The 25799-nt window shown below is 42.1% G+C and overlaps 1 protein-coding gene across 3 annotated transcripts in view; it reads left to right on the top strand.

Moving 5' to 3' along the window:
• BCOR (BCL6 corepressor) overlaps positions 1-25799 on the top strand; it is a 342611-nt gene that overhangs the window by 153916 nt on the left and 162896 nt on the right. The window lies entirely within an intron of this gene.

Genomic DNA, 25799 nt, shown 5'->3' with positions numbered 1-25799 from the left:
ACCAGTCCTCAGAAGGGATGTGCTAGAACTGAAGAGAGTCCAGAGAAGGGCAGCTAAATTATTAAGGGGACTGGAGGACCTCAATTACGAGCAACAACTACAAGCACTAAACGTATTCTCCCTGGGGAAAAGACACTTGAGAGGAAATGTGATAAGCGATATACAAATATGTCAACGATGATCCCAGTGTAGGTAGAAAACTATTCAGTCTCCAAGGAGTGTAAGAAGACACAGGGCCACACAATGAGATTGGAGGAGAAGTGCTTTAACCGTAAAGGGGTTGTAAAGGTTCCAGTTTTATTCACCTTAATGCATCCTATGCTTGCTGCCGCCCCCCTCCCCCCCCCCCCCCCCATTTACTTACCCGTGCCCTCGAAAGTCCCACGTTCAGAACGTGATGGCTTCTCAGCTAGCCCGGTCTTCTCAGCTCTTCATTGGATAGATTGATAGCAGCGCATTGGCTCACGCTGCTGTCAATCACATCCAATAACATGGCCAGGAGGGGGGACTGATTCATACACTTGGCATCTATGGAAGCCAAGTGTATGACACAGGAGCACGCCCACAAGCTAACCCCCTCGCCCATGCCCACAAGCTAACCCACTATATAACCACTTTAAGCTGTGGAGGGGGCTTTTCACTGTCAGGGTGGTAAGGATGTTGAACTCCCTTGCACAATCAGTGGTGTCAGCAGGAAGTATTGATAGTTTTAAAAGACTCTTGGAGGTACATCTTAGTGAACACAATAAACAGAGATATGGTAAATGATTACCAACATGAACACACATGCACCAAGTACACAGGTTGAACTGGATGGACTAGTGTCTTTATTCAACCTTACCAACTATGAAACTTTGGTAATTTATAAACTTCTCTGAGCTGTCAGAAAAAAGCGGGCGGATAGCTGAAGTTACAGTCTGCAGAGCTCAGTAAGGGGAGCTGATTGGATGGAAGGAACACCCTCCCCGCTTCACACATTACACAGGAACAGAGTTGAGGCTGTCAAATGCTGGAGCTCCCTCCCCTGTCACCAGTTCTCTCTTGGTGTCAGAAAAACTTGTCATAAGTGATTCATGCTGATAGCAGAGGAACAAAACAGCAGACAGAAATGATACTTCGTGCCCTGGATTGAGACAAATATACACTCTAGAGTGATTCGCTTTGTTCATATTCCATGTCTGAGGTTTACAACCACTTTAAGGGCAGAAAAAATGCAACAATAGTGGTTAACACTTGTGCATTGCATCAATGGATTCCCTGCTTTGAATCAGGACAGTATGTGCATGGAGGTTGCATGTTCTCCCTGTGCATGGCTTCCTCTAGGTTTCCTCTAGGTTTCCTCTAGGTTTTCTCTAGGTTTCCTCTAGGTCTTCTCTAGGTTTCCTCTAGGTTTTCTCTAGGTTTCCTCTAGGTCTTCTCTAGGTTTCCTCTAGGTTTTCTTTAACCTCCCTGGCGGTATGATTAGTTCTGATTTTAGGTGCTGAAAGCAGTACAATTATTTTGCATGGAAATTTGGCGTTTTATATTGTAGTCCTGTAATTCTTAGGAATAACTCTCTTAAATCGGTTCAAACCAGAATCTAGCAGACATCCCGGGTATGATAAAGTTTATAATATAATAAAAATTATTCAATAATGTAATCAAATCCAAAAACACTGAAATTTGCTCATTTGCAGAATTGTCACTGTCATTAGATTTAGTGTTTGATGAATTTCCCCACAAATCGCTATCGCTCAATTCTGCAAGTGATTCTAATTTATTATCTCTGTTTTCTAGTTGGTCTAAAATCACTTTTGACATAAAGAGACAGTTTTTGGTTGCTATGGACAATCTCCAATTTCCATGCAGAAAAAACAGTATTTATAATATAAAAGTGTATGCAGGGCACTGGACAGACCACTAGGGACAAAGGGGGTCTGTAATTTGTTTATACAGTACTGTAATCTGTAAGATTACAGTACTTTGTGTGTTTTTTACTTTTTTGAATTTGGCATCGATCTCCGCTCCCGTGCGCCGAAACGTCGCAGGGAACGGAGCTCGATGGCACCCAGGCACTGGGTGAATCGAGCGGAGGACAGCTCAATCACACAGAGCGGAGGACATCACTGGATCCAGGGGACAAGGTAAGTAAGTCTCCCTGTATCCAGCGATGTGATCCTGAGTCTGGCTCGGGGTTACCGCTTGTGGTACTGAAATCCCAGCCCGAGCCAGACTCTGGATCACCGCCAGGGAGGTTACGGTAAGTTTCCTCTAGTTTTTTTTTTTCTAGGTTTCTTCTACTGTGGTTTGCTCCTAAATTGCAAGGCAGGTTATTTGGCTCCTATTTAGATCCTAGTCTAGGACCCTGTTTAGATCCTAGTATGTACTGTATGTATGTGAAATAGGTACCTGATAGGATTGTTATCTCCTTGAGGTCAGGGACTGATTTGAATGTGAATTGTATGTAAATTGTTGGCACTATATAAAGCCGTATGGTCTAAAATTAGACTGTATTACCCAACTCGGACCAAACAGGTCTGCCAATTATATGGATGACCATATCTGACAGATTTTAAACTGATTGTACAGGCGGGCAGTGAAGGCAGTTACTACCACACAGACAGACAGATGTACCTATTTCATCCTGTTCAATACTCACATAGAAATGAATCTAGTGGGTGAGTCAGCTTCAGTCCCATACCCATTCCCATTATTGGCTAATTAGGCATTTTAGATCTAATCTAGCAGAACGTAAAGCAGAGCACAGCCAAGCTATTGTGACAAGTATGTTTTCCCCACCTCAAACACAATGGCAATTGTGCGCTTGTTGAGAAAAGAGAAGAGCTGTAAAAATGAAGTGGCCTTCTGCAGATCTGTTGTGTTGTAGAGTTTAGACCAGTGGCTTGATAACTAACAATGGCACATTCAGAGATGGCTGGTTAATTACCAATTCAGAGGTTTAATCCATGGGAGCTTTCTCTCATTTTAAGTCTTTCCTCTGGGGTTGTGTGCTGAATTACCTAGGATGACACTGGCAGGAATATTAACCAGGGCACACAAGGGGCACATTCAGCCTTATTCCAGAGATTAATAGAGCTGTAACGCCTTGAGGACATGTCACCCAAGCCAGTGATTGATTCCATGTGTTGTCTTTCTGGTGTCATTGCATACAAAACTCCAAACATTTAAGATGCTTACAAGCTAGTGGTGGCTGAAGATCAAAGGTCACTAACTAAGCAAGCCACTTCTCTGAGAAAATCATTTCAAACTAACAAAAACATGCTATAAATTTGCGCCTATGCCAAAAGACATGGTTAACGATTTCAAAGAGGTTTATTAATAAATCTGGCTCTAAGGTGATTATGTCCATTCCATCTTCTGCTTAACGTATGCTGTGTATGTGTAAACATTCAGGCTTTTATGGCTCTGTACTCCTCAATTGTCATGCAACCATTTTAAAATCATTTCTATGCAATTTGTCTGAGGAGCTGTGACAATATAATAGAGACTGTTGAAAAAAATAATTCTAAGACACTACTGCTGCATGTATGAATGTGAGTTAGGGACCTTAGACTGTAAGCTCCTTGAGGGCAGGGAGTCATGTGAATGTACAATTTAACCACCTCAATACAGGGCACTTCCACCCCCCTCCTGCTCAGGCCAATTTTCAGCGCTTTCACACTTTGAATAACAATTGTGCGATTATGCAACACTGTACTTACACTGAGCAAAATTATCAATGATACACTTTTGTGTTTGCCTCTATTTATCATGAGCTGAACGCAAAGATCTACTAAGACACACCTGTGCAATAATCCTTCTGTCCAATCAGCATCTTGATATGCCAGACCTGTGAGGTGGATGGATTATCTCGGAAAAGGAGAAGTGCTCACTAACACAGATTTAGGCCCCTTTCATACGGGACGGATCCGTAATGATCCGCCCCATGATGATCCCCTTGCTTAGCGGGGATCGCTCTGTTTATCCCCGCTGAGCCGGCAGATGACAGGGCGGTCCTTGCACACTGTGCAGGGTCCGCCCTGCCATATCTCCGTTCTCCTCTATGGGGGATGGGTTGAACGCGGACCGTCTGTCCATGTTCATCCGATCCGCTCTGCAGATGGATAGAAAAATAGGATTTTCCTCCGTCTGCAGAATCAGACCATTGCGGAGGCGGACGATATCGGGTGTCTGCGGATGTTTATCCGCAGACACTTGCTATCCCATAGGAATACATGTATGTCCGTATTACATCCGCAAACGGATGGATGAAATACAGATATACGGTCCGCATGTGTGAAAGGGGCCTTAGACAGATTTGTGAACAATATTTGAGCGAACTAGCTCTTTTGTGTACGTAGAAAATGTCATGTTCTTTGCGTTCAGCTCATGATATATAGGGGCAAACACAAAAGTGTTGTGTTTATAACTTTGCTCAGTGTATATTAAATTTTTAGCATTTTCTTTCATTCAAATAGAATATTTAATCATCACTGGGTTTTTAGTTTTTGCCAAACAAATGAAAAAAGACAAAAGACTGAAAGGTTTGAAAAAAAAAAAAAAAAAACTTTTTTAGTTTGTTATATAATTTTGCAAATAAGTAATTTTTCTTCTTCACTGATGGACATTAATGAGGCTGCACTGATGGGCACTGGTAAGCTGCACTGATGGGCACTGGTAAGTTGCACTGATGGGCACTGATGAGGCGCCACGGATGGGTACTGATGGGCAGCACTGATTGTCAGTGATGGGGCTGCACTTATAATCAAAACACTGATTATCATTGCCCTCTTTATCAGTGTAAATGTGCCCTGTCAGCAATGCCACTCACCGGCTCTACTTTCCTCACGCTGTGACAGAGCGTGACGAAAGGACTGCTGATAACTGGCAAGTCTGTTTACATGTGATCATCTGTGATTGAACACAGCTGATCATATGGTAAATGGCTGGTGTGATTGGCCCTTTACCACGATCTGTGATCAGCTGTGTCCTAAGGACAAAGCAGTCACAGAGTGCACCTGATGCACGCCGCAGGGGAAGTGGTTCTTGGAGAATGCCCATGGACGCCCTTCCAGAATGAGAGAGCTGCACTGTAGCCATCTTTCAGCTATAGTGCAGTCATGAAGTGGATATATATGAAGCGCTATAGTTTTTAGTGCTATGTACAGTTGTGTTCATAAGTGTACATACCCTGGCAGAATTTATGATTTCTTGGCCATTTTTCAGAGACTATGAATGATAACACGAAAACTTTTCTTTCACTTATGGTGTTTGGCTGAAGCCATTTATTATCAATCAACTGTGTTTACTCTTTTTAAATCTTAATGACAACAGAATCTACCCAAATAACCCTGGTCAAAAATTTACATACCCCAGTTCTTAATACTGTGTATTGCCTCCTTTAACATCAATGACAGCTTGATGTCTTTTGTGGTATTTGTGAATGAGGCTCTTTATCTTCTCAGATGGTAAAGCTGCCTCCAGTTCCTGTAAATTCTTGGGCTGTTTTGCATGAACTGCACGTTTGAGATCTCCCCAGAGTGGCTCAATGATATGGAGGTCAGGAGACTGAGATGGCCACTCCAGAACCTTCACTTTATTCTGCTGTAGCCAATGACAGGTCGACTTGGCTTTGTGTTTTAGATCATTGTCATGTTGGAATGTCCAAGTATGTCCCATGCGCAGCTTCCTGGCTGATGAATGCAAATGTTCCTCCAGTATTTTTCGCTAACATATTTCCTGTGCCTTTGTAGCTCACACATCCCCAAAACATCAGCGATCCACCTCTGTACCTTTCATCATAGGCCTTGTTGACTCCTTTACAAATGTAGCATTTATGGTTGTTGCCAAAAAGCCAAATTACTTCTGTGCCAGAAGGTTTGAGGCTGTTTGGCATATTGTAAGCGGATACTTTGTGGCATTTGCGTAGTAATGGCTTTCTTGTGGCAACTCGACCATGTAGCCCATATTTCTTCAAGTGCCTCCTTATTGTGCATCTTAAAAACAGCCACACGACATGTTTTCAGAGAGTCCTGTATTTCACTTGTATTTCAGTAATTTGCAGGCTTTTCTTTGCATCCCGAACAATTTTCCTGGCAGTTGTAGCTGAAAGTTTAGTTGGTCTACCTGACCGTGGTTTGTTTTCAACAGAACCCCTAATTTTCCACTTCTTGATTACAGTTTGTTTTTATATTTTATACGTTTTTATATCCTTTTCCTGTTTTATACAGTTTAAGTACTGTATTTATTGGCGTATAACACACACCCCAATTTAAGAGGCAAGTTCAGGAAAAAAAACTTTAAAAAAAATAAACCATGGTAGAGATACCCTCCTTTTCATACAAAATAAAATAAAAATAATGACTTAATATTGATATGTCCCCCCCCCCCCCCCCCCAAGGAGATGAGCGCCCTTACCTTGCCCTTTTGGTGTTTATGGCACTGCATAGCACCAGCACCCTCTGCATGGGGTCAGCACTGTAGAAGCTCTGGCTATCAGGATGCCATAGATGAAAGAGTTCAGGAGACTTGGATGCCGGCATCGACCAAGTTAATCGGGAAACCGGTCTCAGAGGTATACCCTACTACTTTAGCCAGACTGCATCTCCACTACATGCTTGTTATCCTCCAAGGGGCTGGCAGGGGCTGAAGGGAGCCGGGAGCGCTTTACTGGGCTGAGTGTGCAGCAGGCATCCCGGAGCGATCAGTACTGGCTCCTTCCCCTCACACTGTAGAACCTGCACACTCCCGCTGCATTCTTGTCCATAGCTCCGCCGATATCCTGCAGAGGTTACAGAGCCGGCGCTTCTATAATAAACCATGTGTCCTCTATGAAGAGGGCAGAGGCTAGGAGTTTCCCCCGTTCCGTATCCAGGAACTCACTGTGTGATCGGGACATCGCTGGTCGCCGGGGGGCGAGCGGAGAGCCGAGCGGCTCGTTGATTTGCGGCGGCACTCGTCCCCCTCTTTGAACCCCGAGGTACACTATCGGCATATAACACGCCCCCCACGATTTCCCCCTATTTTCATGGGAAAAAAGTGCGTGTTATACGCCGATAAATTCGGTACCTTTTCCTGCAGATCCTTTGACAATTCTTTTGCTTCCCCTCAGAATCCAGAAACGTCAGTGCAGCACTGGATAAAAGATGCAAGGGTCTGTCAGGAGTCCAGAAACTCATTGACCTTTTATATACACACACTAATTACAAGAAAACAGATCACAGGTGAGGATGGTTACCTTTTAATAGCCATTTAAACCCCTTTGTGTCAACTTGTGTGCATGTTATCAGGCCAAAATCACCAGGGTATGTAAACTTTTGATCAGGGTCATTTCGGTCGTTTATGTTGATTATGATTTAAAAAGAGTAAACACGATTGATTGACTTCAGCCAAACACTAACCATGAGTGAAAGAATTTTTTTTTGTGTTATTATTCATATTCTCTGAAAAATGGCCAAGAAATCAATAATTCTGACAGGGTATGTAAACTTGTGAGCACAACTGTAAGTACCTGTAATGATAAATAAAAGAAAAGAACACCACCTGCTGATATGTGGACACTGGAAATGTACAAACGTCTTTTGACCAGATGGTGGATATTTCTGCTGCTTTTCCCCAAAGTCAAGGTGCACTTTGTCCACTGAATCCTATGTTTTGAGGTCATTGTGGGCATGCAGCTGGCTGTTTACTGGGCACTGCCAGTACACAAATTATGCATAATAGGAAGGGTTGCCCTATGATCTAGTTTGTTCAGCGAGTAGTCACACAAGCAGGACCCTTTCTGTAATGCCTTGGCATCATAATTTACCTCCATAAATGGAGGAATAAAACTATGCCAGTGTAAATGTGCTGTGGGGATTAGAATTTGCTGCTAGGTTTGCAGGTAAGCCCTTAATGATCAGATAAAGCATCAACGATCCTTGTCTTTCATCATCCATTAGCTTGGGCTGTTTCCCATAGGGGACATCAGTCATGAAGTTTTATTCACAATTAATACACATTTTGCTGCCTCTGTACCAGTATCGGCTTCCTATGCACAAAACAACTATGCTAAGAAGCAGAATTTATCAGTTTAAAGCTTGCACAGAATTTCAGACAGCCTGTAATTTCAAGGGCTAGATAAAGATAAAAGTACACAGTTCTATAGAATAAAACCTATGGACCTATATCCTCAGCACTACCGATCCTCCGTATTGAATGTGAGTGGTCAAGCAGCTCTGCATTCCTAAGCGATTGTTATGCAGAGTAGATATTACTGCTGTAGAAGGAACTCATTGGTTTTGATTTACTAAAGGTAAATAGACTGTGCACTTTGCAAGTCCAGTTGTTTCAGAGCTTCGTAAATTAGGTTAAGCTTCACTTTCTAAAGAATACCCAATCACATGGAAGGAAAATAATAAAACAAACATTTACTAAGCTCTGAAGCAACAGCACTTGCTATTTGCCTTTAGTAAATCAACCACATACTTATGTTAGTACTGTAGGTGGGACAGTGTTAAAAAGGCAGGGACATGGTCCAAAAATCTCATGAGCTGGGTACAATCTCTACGTCCAGCGCATTAATGTATGAGCTTTCATTTTCTACTGGTTATGCAGTGTAATTTCTATGCTTATCTACTTGATTTTATTCAGTCCATTCATTTTAACACATACAGCAATGCAGAAAAAATCATCAAAATGTAACATCAGCACCATTTACTTGCCCCTTTGCAATTCTAAGCTGCAGTTACAGAGTGTGAAATAGTAATTTGAGGACGCCACTGGATGATGGCATGTCTTACCCTACTCAGCAAATATTGGCTATCCTGGTCTACATTCTGTATGGTTAGGCCAAGAGATTTACAAAGTTGAGTAACCAGGGTAAGTATCTGAAATTGATATTGTACACCTCTTAGAATCTAGATTATGACTATGTTGTATCTGGGAATCCACAAAACACTTGATGCTCAGTGACAGGTGCCCTTTGGGATGATGTAGTACATGTTCTGTGCTGTTATATGATTACTTTACCTCTTATCTTGTAATTACTGGTCGTTGCTGCATATTGTGAGCACTTGCCCTAGGCATGCCATTGAGGACTTCACAGTGAAGACTATCCGAGAGGGTTTATTTTAACTGACTCTATTCACAGATGGTGCCCTTGCATATATACAGTAGCAAGAAAGTTAGCCAGGTGATTGATTGGTCAACTTGGGTACATTCAGCCTGCCTATAAATGGTTAGAATCTCAGCCGGTTCCTGCTGAACCAGCCGGGATTCAAACCATCTATGGCTAGCTTTGAACAAGAACATGGCTGATTCTCATTGAATGCTCAGCATATATTGTATATATCACCATTCTATTGTATAACTATTACACAGTAATTGAGAATAGGGGAAACACTTTAGGCTAAATCCACGAAAGGGTAACACATGAAGATTTTTTTTGTATATACAATATATACTTAAAATAGAATAAAACCTTGTTAGCTTATGGCCCCTTTCACACTGTCGGACCGTTCAGGTCCGCCTGTCAGTTTTGACGGCAGACCTGAACGGGTGCTCCATGCTAGTCTATGGAGCGACGGATGTCAGCGGTGACATGTCCGCTAACATCCGACCCGGTCCGATCTGCCAAAAGCAGACAGATGGCCCTACGTCTGGATCCATTGCTATCAGAATGGGTGAGATGTGATAAAAACGGACATGCTGTCCGTTTTCATCCGATCTCTCCATAGAATCCAGCGGCGCTTGACAAGCCCCTCCCCGCTTAGTGAGCAGAGAGGGACCTCTCATCCGCCAGCTCGGCAGAGATCAACAGAGATCTCCCGCTGAGCCGGAGGACTTCGTGCAAGTGGATCTGCCTCGTCTGAATGAGGCCTTAGCCTACCACTAGTTGTGTGTTTTAGTGAGGTGTCTATAAAGGAGAGCAGGACAAGCAACTTTTTGAAGTGGTGATAAAATAAAGCTTTGTGAGATAAAATGATTTGTGAGAAAAAAGCATGGTTACATTTTACGATGCCAACCCGGAGTAGTCTGCAAACTGAATATTTTTTGGAGGATAAAAACAAATTGAGTTCACACTACTGATTTTTCTTAGTGAATTTATCCTTTAGAGTAATTTCTCTACTTTTTTTTGCAGCTAAATTCTGTTTCTCTAGGATTCCTTAGTGTATACCTTCCAAACATAAGGAGCATTTTGTCAATATATAGCAAGGAATTGATTTTTATGGATAATTTCCTGTCCATACAGGTAAATAAAAGTGGGAAGACCAGCAAACCGACACTGCAAATTGAACATTTGCTTGCCCAAGGACACCGCATCATTCTTTATGTAATAAGGCACTCAGAGAAAGTGACACAGACCACTTTCATTAAGCACCATTATTTGCACATTACCTAGATTAGTTAATGGTACTTGAAGTTGACTTCGTCACATTAACCCCTTCCTTGTAGCCAGAGCATGGACTAAGCTCCCGTCCGGCTGTGCCAATCAAAGGCTCAGAGCAAGTTATAATTAATAGGATCACCAGATGGCTCCAGTTATACTGCACGGGTTCAGAAAATCCTGGGTTTTAGATTTCCATCCCCAGGGCACTTCCTTTGGGAAAACACAGAATGCCAGGCCTCAGTTACTCTTACGGTAATACTGAGAAGACCACCTGGCCTCCAGCCATCAGGGAGACCAGCAGAACCAGCCGGAGCTCAGTGCTCTTGTTCTTCTCCTCAGCTTTTCCCTGGAGAGTGAGAAAACAAAATAGGCCTAGTACTTGCTGATCCTATCTGCCACAAGCTGGAGGCTCGTGAGTGCCGGTTTTCCATGAAAGGAATCGCTGCAGGTTTAAATAGGCTCATTTATTGCAATAACCAATAAACGCATACAATATTATTTATTTGTGTATGAAACTGACAGTACAAGCAGCAGAGCCTATTGATTTTGCAGCCACAAATGACCCACCAGGAAGCTCTTGGCTTTAGAAGCATCACATGCTTAGGTTTAGATTGACTCGGCTGACATGATTTAGTGTGACTGTGCTGGTCGGCAAGGTTGGTGTCAATAACATTAAACGAAATCGACGACCAGGCGACATTTTAGAAGCAAAGTGTTGCTTGCATGTACCTGAATATATGGTCATCTCAGTTTAGTGGAGGCTGATCAACAGTCTTGAGATTATCAAGGACAGGCTGTCAGTACAGTTTTTTTTTTATGTCCCACATCAACATACTCCCTTCTGGGAAAACTGCAGTGAGCTGTAGTAAAAAATGTCAAGGTACAAGGACTTGTAGTCTAGGAACGCAAAATGCAATTTTTATAGGGAAGTGGCCAGGACAGGAAATATTCCCCCTTTTTTTTTTACAATATCTCTGTATATGGAATGTAGTACAGTAACAGTATGGCTCAGCCATACCATGACCACAATCAGAATTGCATCTTATTAAGGGCTCTTGCACATAGGTACTTGAGCCTGTGCAACCTAAATCCCAGCCCCCCCGCCCATTATGGGCAGTCTAGGTGCTGTATACAGGCTGCCCATTGACATATACATTGTAACTCACGTAAATACGATTAAGCATACACCTGTATGCTTTGCATTACATGTTTACATAAGTAGCACCTTAGTGCAATTCATGTCTATGAGCAGCTGTATACAGCACCTGGGCATGGGAAAAATGCCAGTATTTACACTGTACAGTCTCTGGTGCCTGTGTGCAAAAGCTCCAAAGGGTAGGTCCAGGTATTACCTAAATGTACCTGCAAACTTCCCTGTCTTCCTCCCCTTTTCAACATCTCTTTCCTTCCTCATTTATACTTCCACCAGTTCATGCCGACCGTACACAAATATGCGGCCTTGGCATGAAGGGGTTGTAACGGGTTGATGTCTGCAGCTGCAGTCTGTGTGCATGAGGCCTAAACGTGCCATTGTTCCTTCTCTTATCTTACAACCTCCAGCACAACTGTGATTTTTCTGGTTGATATTTATGTGCTTTTTGCAATTCATAATTTTTATTAACAACAATTTTAGTTTACAGCACTTACAACAAAAACAACAAAATGCGCATTAAAAAAAATAAAAATAAAACAAACACAAAACAGTAAACAGTAAACGAAACAAGAGGCCAACACACATACACCACCTATCTTTCTCTTAAAGAGGAAGTAAACCCTGATGGGTTTACTTCCTCTTTTTTTCCCTGCAAAGGTAAAGCATAATGGACTACTATGCATCGCATAGTAGCTCATTATGTGTCACTTACCTGACACAGGAGCCAGCGAAGTCGCCGCTGATCCCTGTAGTCCGCCGCGTCCATCTTGCTGGTGGCGTCTCGCAGCTCCGACCAATGACAGCGGCGAAGCCGCGATGACGTCACTCCCGCGCATGCGCACGGGAGTCGCGCCTCGCAGCTCCGCCGCTGTCATACGGCGAGGCCGCGATGACGTCACTCCCGCGCATGCGCACGGGAGTCGACAAATTTGGCAAATCCATTCTTGGATTTGCCGCATTTAGTGCGCATGCGCGCCGCTGTCTACGGCGCATGCGCCGTAGACAGCGGTGCCCATTTTCGGGCAAATATCTCCTAAACCATATAGGTTTAGGAGATATTACTTGGACCTACAGGTAAGCCTTAATCTAGGCTTACCTATAGGTCCAAGTTGTTTGGAAGGGTTTACTTCCTCTTTAATTACAGCAACACTATTATTCATGTAAAAAACTTGTCCCCCCCCCCCCCCCCCCCCATCTTCTCTCCCCCTGTTTTATCTATCTCATCCTATATCCATCCACGGGGAAAAAAAAACCCGCAATAAGACCAACAGTCGTACAGTTGTGCTCATAAGTTTACATACCCTGACAGAATATATGATTTCTTGGTCATGTTTCAGAGAATATGAATGATAACACACAAACTTTTATTTCACTCATGATTAGTTTTTGGCTGAAGCCATTTATTATCAATCAACTATGTTTACTCTTTTTAAATCATAATCACAACAGAAATTACCCAAATGACCCTGATCAAAAGTTTACATATCCTGGTGATTTTGGCCTGATAACATGCACACAAGTTGACACAAAGGGATTTGAATGGCTATTAAAAGGTAACCATCATCATCTGTGATCTGTTTGCTTGTAATTAGTGTGTGTGTATAAAAGGTAAATGAGTTTCTGGACTCCTGACATACCCTTGCATCTTTCATCTAGTGCTACACTGACGTTTCTGGATTCTGAGTCATGGGGAAAGCAAAATAATTGTCAAAGGATCTGTGGAAAAGGTAGTTTAACTGTATAAAATAGGAAAGGGATATAAAAAGATATCCAAGGAATTGAGAATGCCAATCAGCAGTGTTCAAACTCTAATCAAGAAGTGGAAAATTAGGGGTTCTGTTGAAACAAAACCATGGTCAGGTAGCCCAACTAAAATTTAAGCCACAACTGCCAGGAAAATTGTTCGGAATGCAAAGAAAAACCCACAAGATGCACAATAAGGAGAAGAAAGATGGGCTACATGGTCGAGTCGCCGGAAGAAAGCCATTACTACGCAAATGCCACAAAGTATCCCGCTTACAACATTCCAAACAGCACAGAGAGAAGCCTCAAATCCTTCTGGCACAAAGTCATTTGGAATGATGAGACCAAAATTTAGCTTTTTGGTCACAACCATTAATGCTTAATTTGAAGGAGTCAAGAAGGCCTATGATGAAAGGTTCACCATTCCTACTGTGAATCATGGAGGTGGATTGCTGATGTTTTGGGTATATGTGAGCTACAAAGACACAGGAAATTTGGTCAAAATTGATGGCAAGATGAATGCAGTATGTTATCAAAAAATACTGGAGGAACATTTGCATTCATCAGCCAGGAAGCTGCGCATGGGAATGTACTTGGACATTCCAACATGACAATGATCCAAAACACAAGGTCAAGTCGACCTGTCATTGGCTACAGCAGAATAAAGTGAAGGTTCTGGAGTGGCCATTTCAGTCTCCTGACCTCAATATCATTGAGACACTCTGGGGAGATCTCAAACGTGCAGTTCATGCAAGACAGACCAAGAATTTACAGGAACTGGAGTCTTTTTACCAAGAAGAATGGGCAGTTTTACCATCTGAGAGCCTCATTCACAAATACCACAAAAAACTTCAAGCTGTCATTAATGTTTAAGGGGGCAATGATAATAAATGGCTTCAGCCAAAACTCTAACCAAGTTTTGGTGTTATCATTCATAGTCTCTGAAAAATGGCCAAGAAATCATACATTCTGCCAGGGCATGTAAACTTATGAGCACGCCTATCAGTACAATCCATTTATATTGTATCCCTCTATCCCTCTTACTCCTTCCTTTCTCTGTTTACACTTTCCTTCCCTCTTTTTGTTCCCCCTTTCTTCTCCCTCTCCCTTTCTTTTTCCTTTTTTTTCCACCTCTCTCTTCTCTCTCCCTTTCTCTCCCCTTTCTTCCTCCTACCTTTTATTTACTTTGCCTTATTCACCCCTTTTTCACTTATCCTTCCCCACATTTTCTGTATTTGAAAAAGAACCACCCCATGAGTTCTATCTGTTGCTATTATAAACTGAATCATCCTGGGCATGCCCATCCACAATTCGCATATTTTATTAAACTTTTTTATTGATCCCTAGTTGGACAAACCTGCCATTCTTTTAATACAGTATCATTAACCTGTAGGTGTCATTCCTCGTATGTTGGCACATTTGAGGAAATCCATTTTTGTGCGATTAGCTTGCATGCAATAAACAACATCTTGTTAATTGCTATCCTAATTGTTGGTATGTATGTTTCTTTTTCTAGGCACCCCAGCAAACGTATTTTAGGATCACTTTGTACCTGTATTTGGTATACCCAGTTAATAGTATCAATTATATTTTGCCAGTACCTTAATAATTTGGGACATTTCCATAGCATATGTATTAGGTCTTGTTGAGTATCTGTGTATTGTCTTGTTGAGTATTAGTGACAGGAAGCTAGTTGTTAGGTAATTTGGACAGGGCATAATCCCCAGTCCTCATGAAATTAGTAGGTACGATGCCCGGTGGGTGTGGATATGCGACTCGGTGTACATCTTGCGGCATGTATGCGTTCCTTGATCATGCAATCGAGGGTGAATACTGCTGTGCAAAATGTAAGCACATTGTTTCCCTGGAAGCCCAGGTTCTGAATCTGGGGAAACAGCTGTCAGCACTGAGAAGTCCCTCCATACTAAAGGAGAGCCAGGAACATAGGTGTCGGCAGGGGTCAGCACAGAGGTGGGTGGAGACAAAGAAAGAAAAGGAAAAACCAGGAAAGAGTAGATGGGTGATAGTCGCGAAGGGAGGAGGGGGAAGTGCTAAGGAGGTCGATCCAGGGCTGGAGCATCCCAATAGGTAGCTCCATTGAGTGACATTTGTGAAACCAGTCAGGAACCAGCACTGCTGGAGCTGAAGGACTCTCCTAGCTGCCGGGGGGAAAAATTACTCCAGTGAGAGTGGGGGAGAAGCAAAGGGAAAGGAAAGATTGATTCTGGTGGTAGGGGGCTTAATTCTTAGGACAGAGAGGGCAATCTGTAACAAAGACCTGAAGCACCGACCTGTATGTTGTCTACCAGACGCTCGGGTCCGGCACATCACGGATCTGGTGGAAAGATTACTTGGAGGGGCTGGGGAAGACTCGGCTGTCATTGTGCACATTGGCAACAATGTCAGAGGCAGATGGAGTGTCCTAAAGAACGATTTTAGGGACTTGGGAGCTAAATTGAGGAAAAGGACATTCAAGATGGTTTTCTTCAGAATACTACGGGTACATTGAGCCACACCAGAAATGCAGAGGGAGATTGGGAAAGTAAACAAGTGGCTGAAGAGCTGGTGTAGTAAGGAGAGGTTTGGGTTCCTGGAGGACTGGGCCGACTTCTCAGTCAATCACCAGTACTATAGAAATGATGGACTGTACCTACATGAGGAGGGTGCAGATCAGCTGGGAGTGTAGGTGGCCAAAAAGTTAGAAGGGTTTTTAAACTAGGTGACGGAGGGGGGCAGAGGTAGAGATAGTCAGCGCGGAAGAACATATTCCAGAGGGTAGTACTGGGGACATTAGTGGTAGATTGACTAAAGCACATAAACTCAAGGTAAGTATAGTAACAAGTCCTAGTTGCAATCTTGGAACACCCAATAAGAGGACAGTATGCGACCAGTCTAAACTATGTGGCATGTTCACCAATGCCAGATGGGTGAACTAGAGATACCATTGTACAAGGAGGATTTGGATTTTGTGGGAATTTCAGAGACCTGGTTTAACAGCTCTCATGATTGACTGACCATTCCAGGGTATACCCTTTTAGTACAGGGATAGAGAGGGTAAAAAAGGGGGAGGAGTATGCCTATATATCAAGAATAATGTACAAGTGAATGTGATGATGACATCACTAAGGGGGCTAGGGAGGAGGTAGAATCCTCATGGGTAGAGCCCCAAAGGGCCATGAGCCTCCCACCCCAAAGCACTTTGTCCCCATGTTGATGAGGACAAGGACCCCTTCTCGACAACCCTGGCCATTGGTTGTCGGGGTCTGCAAGCAGGAGGCTTATCAGAATCTGGGGGGCCCCCAGATTCCGTCCCTCCTACCTTATGTGAATGAGTATGGGGTACATCATACCCCTACCCGTTCACCTGGGAAAAAAAAGTGTCAATAAAAAAACACACTACACAGGTTTTTAAAGTAATTTATTAGGCAGCTCCGGGGGTCTCTTCTGTCTTCGGGGGTCTCTTCCGACTTCTCCAATCTCTCCGGCCTCTTCTCTGTGTGCCCTCCGGCTTCTTCTCCCGCTGTGCAGTGTCTTCTGCCAGACTCCTCTACTATATTCTGCTCTTTTGCTAGCTCTTGCACAGTCTTTTCCATTGTCTTCTTCCTTCTCCTCCTCTTCTTCCGATGTTGACTCAACGCTCTTTCCCGCTGTAATGCCGTATGAGCGGTGCGAATCAACTTATATAGGCATGGGGCGCGGTCAACGGGTGATATCATCCGGTGACCCTGCCTCTTATGACGTCACAGTCCCATCATATCCCAGGAGAAAGTAAAAGATTATTCCTCTGCGGAGGAAACAACAGTAGATGATCCTTTTTCAGCCTCGCAATCTGAGAGATTGCTGGTACAATCTCTTACAGAGATGGTTCGTGCCTCTTTCAAGCTACCTCAGCTACCTCTAGCAGAGTCCGTTCTTTTTCTTTTTTAGGTTCCTTAAAACCTTAACAGCCTTTTTAGGCATTTCCTGTACACGCACATTGGAGCAAGGTTTGGGGTTTTATTCAACAGACCCGTTCTAGATCTAAATCAGTTCCTGAAGATCTGCTCTTTTCAATGGATTCGATCAGGTCAGTAGTTTCTATCCAAGCAGGAGAACTTCTGATCTGTCGACATCAAGGATGCATATCTGCATGTCCCTACATTTTCCGCTCACCAAAGGTCTTCGACCAGCACCAAAGGACTTTGGCCGGTCAGTTTCTGCACCAGAAACTGACTGCATGGTGTGAACTAAAGCCATTGGAATACATGGAAACACTGTGCATGCATTTTTAGTGCAGAAAAAAATCGAACGGAACTGAATGGAACTACGTCAGGTGTGAACTGGCCCTAAATGTAAATATTCAAAAAAGGTGTTGGAACGAAGGGAATATTCTTTTTGATATGTCTTGATATGTTTTTAGAACCCCATCAAAATATAATTGGTCAATATATTGAATCCCCGATCCTTTCCATACCCCGAATTCTTCTAGTTTATTTATCTCTTTATACTTTATATTCTGCCATAGAGGGGTATAAAGTGAAATGTGTATATATTGCAATTTTATTTCCTGCCATACTCTGTTCATCAACACTAAGGTGGGTCTTTGTATAGGGTTTACAATACATCCAGATTCCAATTGAGCTATTAAATGATTACAAGAGGGTTTAGTCAAAAGCATCGATTGAATTGGGTTCATCCTGTCTACTTTGCCCCATCTCAACCATCTGTTGCAGGTGAGAAGCAATAAAGTACATCTTTGCATTTGGCACAGCAAGTCCCCCCTTATCTTTGGGAAGTTGTAATATAGAAAGCTTAATTCTAGGAATTTTACCCTTCTATTTTTTTAAACCATTTAAGGGGAATCTAAAAAGGAGAATTATGTAGAATATAAAGTAACGGAGGACCCCAGAATATTTTAATCAAATTTGCACGTCCCACCAGAGATAAAGGTAATTTAGTCCATATTCTACTCTTTGCCTTAAATTCATCTAAAAGTGGCATCAAATTTTGAATCAAATATCCCTCGCTTTTAAAGTAGACCCAAATACCTAGATACTTAAAAGATTTATGTGCTTTAGTACTGTAGGTGTTATGTACCATCTTACCAGGTTTATAATTAATTTCTACCGTATTTATATCTACTGCTGTACCATATGCCAGTCTCAGTATTTTTTTCTTTGTTGTTCATTTAGGGATATTCCAAATTTGCTTTCCCATCTTTCCATACATGGCTGAACTTTTAGCTTGACCATTGTAGTAAGTATTTCATATATCTGGGAAATGCAATGCTTTGGTACCGCCCGTGAACTGAACAATCGTTCAAATGGAAGTAAATCTTCCATTGATCTTATTGGCTGTGGTCAGGTTTCTATAAAGTGTTTTAACCGATAGTGCCGCCATTCATCTCTCAAAAACATTCCTATTTTGTGCCTCAATTCCTGAATTGTGCATACTTCTTCTCCTTTCATGTCTTTTAATTGTACATTTTTATCTTTTATCCAATCTCCAAATAATGATTATTTTCTTATTACAAGGCTTATAAAGTTTTTGCATGGTCATGCTCAGAGGTCAGTTCTTTCGGACATAGTCACGCCCTCCAGAACTGTATCCCCCAAGAGGCTTTTTCTCTACACACCATGTGTGGGAAGGCTCTTTAGAGTCAAGGCAGCAGCAATGTATTGCTGGGAAAGAAATCAATGTATGCATGTGAAATGGGACAGAGAGGCATGAGAATAGGCAGAGTTCTGTAGTCTAGAAGGCAAGGCTGACAATGGGCTAAAAGCACTTTGGATTTTTTGCAGGTCAACACATTTTTACTCTATATTTGCAGGATTTTTTAAAGGAACAAAATATGCTTAAATATGCATGGTTTGGAGAAATGTACTCAAAATATATTTTATGTTATTTTGTCCTGACATACACTTTAAGACTGACCATAACAATGAAGGCTGTGAACTGACAAATGTTTCCTTAAAGTGATACTAAACACACTGGGGGTTATTTCCGAAAGGCAAATCCACTTTGCACTACAAGTGCAAACTACAAGTGCAAAGTGTGCTTGCAATTGCACTGAAAGTGCACTTCGAAGTGCAGCCGCTGTAGATCCGAGGGGGACATGCAAGGAGAATAAAAAAACAGCATTTTAGCTTGCACATGATTGGATGATAAAATCAGCAGAGCTTCCCCTCATTTCAGGTCTACCCCTCAGATTTACAGCGACTGTACTTCCAAGTATAAGTTCAGTGAAGATTCAAGTGCACTTTGCACTTGTAGTGCAAAGTGGATTTGCCTTTCGTAAATAACCTCCTTTGTCTCACATAGGACAGCAACTAAACATTTAAAGATGGAAAAACGATATGGTGTATAAAAATCTTTGTCCATCTTAGGTACTCGGTAACCCAGCTAACAAGCCAAGTATGAAGTAGTTATGTTATTGAAATTGCTATTATAGTAATTAGCGGGATAAACATAGCTGGGAGGCTTCACAACCTGACCCTGAGATGCATTTACAGTATATCTTCATTAACAATATCGTAGCAATTTTAATGGAAACTGCAAAGTTTCCAGATTTGTAACACAGAGAGGGAGAAAGGCTGAGACAGCTAATGCTATAAAAGAAGCCGGGTGCTTGTTGCTGGCAAAAATGTTAAGGAAAGGCAGGGAAAAGTGGACAGTAATTTGCACTTCGTTGGATTATCAGTCAGACTGTAGCCATTTTTTTAAAGGTTTTAAACACTACTTTCAAATAATATTCAAAATTAGAGCTGAACTCCACTGCGATTAACACCCTAATAGCAAAGTAATATGCTTGCTTACCTCAATCCCCTCTTTTTTCACGGGATCAATAATATTGCTGTTCCCCTTCATAGCACAGATGAGTAGAGATTTGCTGCAGTAATGACCGCTCACAGCTGCTCCATCCTCATTAACAGGGCAGCTGGTCACATTACTGCCCCCTTATAGTATAGAAGTGCTGGCATGCTTACATCACACATACCCCACTAAGGGATCCCCCCCAGAATTTACAGGGAAATCAAGTGACCTCCAGCAGCAATAGGAGTTTGATTGTTAGGTCATTATTGAGAATTTCATTTTTTATTGCAGTTGTATATGGGGAGAGGGAGGTTAGACTGGAAGAAAGATATCTTGACATTCAGCTTTAAAGATACGTCTGTGTACAATTACATAACTTTAGCTTTTATGGGTTTACTATGTGTGTTATTGAGCAGGTGTATTCAATAAAATGGCCACTAGCTAGCTGTACTTAAACTGTGCTGGTTCCCTGCAAAGAAGGGACTAATGTCTTATTGGAATTTGAGTAAATTGATGTGGTAATACATGTAAGGGAGTTCTGTACCGGTGTGTATGAGTATCGATACTTTTCTGGTGTAATTTTAGCCATACAAAATGAATAGGCTCAAATTGCACTGCAAAGAATCGCATGTACTTTGAACAGGAATGTGATACGATTTCTGTCTGAATCGCATGCAATTTCCTGCACTGCTCCTGTGTAAACCCAGCCTGAAGTCACTATGACAAGCCTGGGTTCACACATGGAACAGGACAGAGAAAGGCAAAGGTATCGGTTTCAAGTATTGGAGCATTTGCATGAGTACATGTACTTGTGCAAATGCTTAGTATTGGCACCGATGGCAGCCCTAGACAGAAAGATGAGAGTTGTGATTATGGACTGTTCAAGCACAAGGGCTATCCTTGCTTTAAAGCTTCATGAGTCACTGATCCAAAACTAGTATGTGCATTACGTGTCCCAACAATTAATATGTGCAGTGCTTATTGCAGGTCGTTGAATTGCCAAGTAGTAAAGGAAGAATAAGAAAGACAATCCTGGAACGTGCACCTTCAAATTCAGACCAGCGATGGAAACGTCCTTATTCTGCATGCTTCTACTGTGATAGTCACACTGCTACTCAGTTGTGTACATACACTTAGTGGAACCACCTATCTATTTGTGCATTTGGGTGTTTCCTCTGCCTCATCCATTCCATTTCCCAGAGGCAGAAAAGATGAATGCCTGCGTTATCCCCACACAAGCCATTCTCAACCAGGGTTCTGTGCAACCCTACAGTTTTCCAGAGGTTTTTTGGGGTTCCTTGAGTATTTGCCATCTGAGGGTACCTTCATAGTTCTGAGGCCAACATCACTTGGCAGACATAGTGGCATGCCACTAATGATCTTTTTGGCTGTCTGTAAAGCCTGGAACACACTGTATTTATTTATTTTTTTCGTTCAACACAGCGGGCTGAAGGAGGAAAATCTACGGAGCTCAAGAGGAGCTCCCTGTAATGACTATGTGATGTTAGTACAGCCATCTCTCCCTTGAGCTATTTCTTTCTGATATGGGCCTGCCCCCCCCCCCCCTCCACCACCAGAACACAATGATCAGCATTTGCAGCCATTGGCTGCCATCTCTGAGCGGATGCCGATCAGAAGCTGGTTTTCCAGCATGCCTGGTCGAAAGAAGCCAGCCTTTTGGACAGGCTGGTGTACAGATGGGCTAAATGTCAGCCGGTTTCTGTTTAACCGGCTGATATTCGGCCCGTGTGTACCAGGTTTTAGGGTAGCATTCATCTCATTCACCATCAATGTAAGGAGACACATCTCCCTGTGTTTGTTTCCTGGTCATTGTTGGGCCCCTTTCACATGGGCTATATCTATTTTTTTTCTCAGCAAGGGATCTGTCCGCTGATCCGCTGCTGAGATAAAAGGTGTTTGGACACGGACACAGCCCGCTCTGCTCTATGGGTAGCCAGATGTAAACTGTCCATTTAAACTCAACTGCCCCTGATCCAGCCAGGTGGAAGAGAATGGATCCGCTTCTTTTTTTTTCTGTTAGGGACACAATTCCATTTACATCCGACTGCCCATTGTGGAGAATAGAGGGCCCAATCAGGTTTAGCTGAAATACGGGCAGCCGGACCAAATCAGACCTCTCATGTAAAAGAGGTCTTACTTTCCTCTTTCTTTTTGTTATTATTACTTGAAATGGTTTTGTATTTTTAAATTAAGAGGATTTTATTGTTAAAATATTATCCCCCCCAATACTTTAGGTATGCCATATTCCTTTTATGTATAATACTATATTTACTGTTATAGCTATACCTAACTGTTATTGATAACATACTGTGGGCAGTAGATGTCATTTTTAGCAGGAGTTCCCTGAGACCTGAAATGTTTTTTTCCTTTGGTGTAAAAATTATTATTATTATACAGGCTATATATAGTGCCAACAGTTTGCGCAGCACTTTACAACATGAGGGCAGACAGTACACTTGCAATACAAATCAATACAGGAGGAATCAGAGGGCCCTGCTCATTAGAGTTTACAATCTAGAAGGGAGGGTCAAGTGGAAACAAAAGGTAATAACTGTGGGGGGTGAGCTGATGGAGAAAATGAAAAAACATCTAGAAGCCATAAAAAGATCAAAATTAAGGCAAGGTTAACAAAATGGAATGCACTTTTGAAATCCATGGGCACGTAAACACGATTTTCTTTATTTTCTACGATTAAATAATTTTACAGTAGTATTCGTAGAAAACATTCTATTATTGCAAGATCACCTGTTGTAGTTTTCCTGCTAGTAAAAGTGACTTAGTTAAAATAACTGGAAATATTTGCTATGTCCTGGAATAGTGACGCTACATGTGTGCCTTTTTCCTACATGTCTGAACATTTGTTACTTTAGGAAATGTTCAGGTCCCATGAAACATGCGGGAAATAGCGCTTTAATAGTTCCACACAGAGCCATATACTTGGATCAATAGAGGTATAAGCTGCCTTGTTAGCTCCAATGCATGTGATGGTTTTCCTCCTTTGTCAAATAAATGAGTTTACACTTGTGATTGCTGATAAAGGGGGAGGGCATGTGGAGCAGCTTAAACTGTCCGCACAAAATACGTATGGTGCCTGTACAGAATGTGTACTAATGTATAGCTTGTATTGTGTGCACGGAATGTATTACCAGTGACTCAGCTTGCTTGCACCTGAATAGAAGGTGGTTGTTTATTCCTCCGTTACCTTTGGCACATTACCATTTCAGTGTATTTCCAAACCTTGTATTGTAGATTGGGTGTACTTGGGTTATAAACATATTTTGCTGCACAGGGCATGCTAATTTAGCCTTACATTGGGCTCTATCCCAAAGATCAAGTGCTACAGTATTCAAAGCAAAGAATTTCCTGATTGTCACTAAAAAGATGTTTGCTATATAAATTGTTGCAGTTTAGAATGCATTTCTTGTGACCAAGCTCTGTGAAGCCCAATGGAGCAGTGATGTTTATGTATCAGATCCACTGTAGAGTACATAGGTAAGTGCAGAAACTTTGCAGGGAAAATGAATTTTGCAGTTTTGCTAAAGCTGGCCATACATGGTTAGAATTTTGTTCGGGTGTTTGTACAGCAATTCAGAAAACTGTCTTAATTTTGCCATCATTTTGTTAACTAATTTAGTTTGAAAGTCCTTAAAGTGGTTGTAAAGGCTGAAGGTTGCATGAAGAATGCAACCCCCCCAATGTTTATCTGTGCCCGATCCAGCGATGTGCACAGGAGCAGCAGCTTTCCTGGGTCTCTCCCTCCTCATTGACTGAGACACAGCAGCTGGAGCCATTGACTCCCGCTGGTATCAGTCACAGCCAGTGAGGAGGGGGTGGGGCCAGGACACACTCTTATGGACACGCAGAGGCAGCCCAGGAGTGAGCATACACAAGTGCTCCCAGAACAAGCGGCTTGCTCTGGGGGCACTCTGCAGGAGGAAGCGCCAGCAGTTGCCAGCGGGGCACCTGAGAAGAGGAGGATCAGGGCTGCTCTGTGCAAAACCACTGCACAGAGCAGGTAAGTATAAGGCCCTTTTCACACGGCTTTCCGATCTGGTCCGCCTGTCAGTTTTTCAGGTGGACCTGATACGAGCCTCCATTCACCTCTATGGATCGGCGAACGTCAGGGGTGACATGTCCGCTGAGAACCGCTGCTATCCAATCTGATCCTGTCTGTGAAATTCAGACGAATGGAGACGCTATTTTTCATCCGTCTGGCAAATGGGATTGGATTAAAATAGACAAGTGGTGGCTCTGAAGTGTCCACCTCTGCACAGTGAATATGGACCACCCGTGTGAAAGATCCTAACTTATTTGTTGTTTTGTTTTTTTTTAAATAAAAACTGAGCCTCTTGCTTTGTGACTGGAATCCCAGATGCATTAAAAAGGTTCATTCCAATATGTACAACATTCACAGTTAGAATTTTATTTGAAAAATTGTTCAACCTGTTCCTTCAAATTTTCTTGTCACTACAGTCAAAAATGTTTGTTGATTTGGCTCCACTAACCATTAGAAAATTGAATGAATGCTCAGAAAATAAAATATTTCAAGGAAAAATTTTACTGGTGTGCCCAGCTTATAGCGGTATTGAACCTAAAAGTAAACATTTATTAGATGTGTTGGCCACATTCGTTTTTCTTTAAGGTTTTCTTTCTTCTATTTTCATCTGGTGATCTTTTTTTTGTAAGCTGAAATATATATCACATTTTGGTTTTGTGTTTTATACCGCTTTAAGGCTCATCCGCACATATACACAACACACTACTGGCAAAAAATCATTGCTTTCAATTGTGGCTGATCAGACACCTGCCCTGCTTATCAGTGTTAAAAAAAAAAAAATTGATCATGCATGCTTTGACACCTTTAATGGCCATTAAATCAATGGATGCATGTGATACAGGTTTTCTGCTAGGTGAACAATTTTGTGGTTTGAGAATTTCTCACAATAATCCTTGCAATTAAGTAACTTGCTGAAAATATTTGTCGTTCACCACGCAGCCAAAACTGGCAATGTGTCCAACAACAAACCAATAGACATTTGCCAGTAAAGCTGTATGCAGTCTGAAATGTGTGTGTCCTGAAAGCTGTGTTATATCAGGTCAGCACTACAGATAGGATTTGAGCCATGGATAACAACTCCTATCTACATTCACCCTGGGGTCTTATAAAACCACAAATGTATGCAAGCATAGTTTACACTGACTCCTGGGTTCATGTCTGCAGTATGCCCCCCACTATTTCAATCATATCCTAGGTTTGGGTGACCATATGATGAAAACTGGAAATCAATAAAGACAAAATAGACTTTTAACTGGCACTGTAATGGTTTTCATCAATATGTACAAAAAATGTTGGTTGCTTAACACTGTCAAACAAATGAAAGTGTATGTGAATCCTAAAAACAATCTTATTTTATTGCTCCCTTTCAGTCTGTTAACCACTTCAATACCAGGCACTTTCGCCCCTTCCTGCCCAGGACAATTTTGAGCTTTCAGTGCTGTCGCACTTTTGAATGACAATTGCGCAGTCATACAACACTGTACCCAAACTAAATTGTTACCATTTTGTTCCCACAAATAGAGATTTCTTTTGGTGCTATTTGATCACTTCTGGGGTTTTTATTTTTTGCTAAACAAACTAAAAAAGACCGAAAAATATGAAAAAAAAAAAAGTTTCTCTTTCCCTCATTGACGGACACAGCTCCTTTAATTCTTGACCTTAGGGTTATCATGCCACCTTCAGGA

Source organism: Lithobates pipiens, unplaced genomic scaffold (assembly GCF_037356315.1).
Source record: "Lithobates pipiens isolate NorthernLeopardFrog02 unplaced genomic scaffold, aLitPip1_a1.2 Scaffold_16, whole genome shotgun sequence".
Lineage (NCBI taxonomy): Eukaryota > Metazoa > Chordata > Amphibia > Anura > Ranidae > Lithobates > Lithobates pipiens.
Note: the sequence above shows the minus strand (reverse complement) of the source record. Positions and strands in the feature narration are given on the sequence as shown.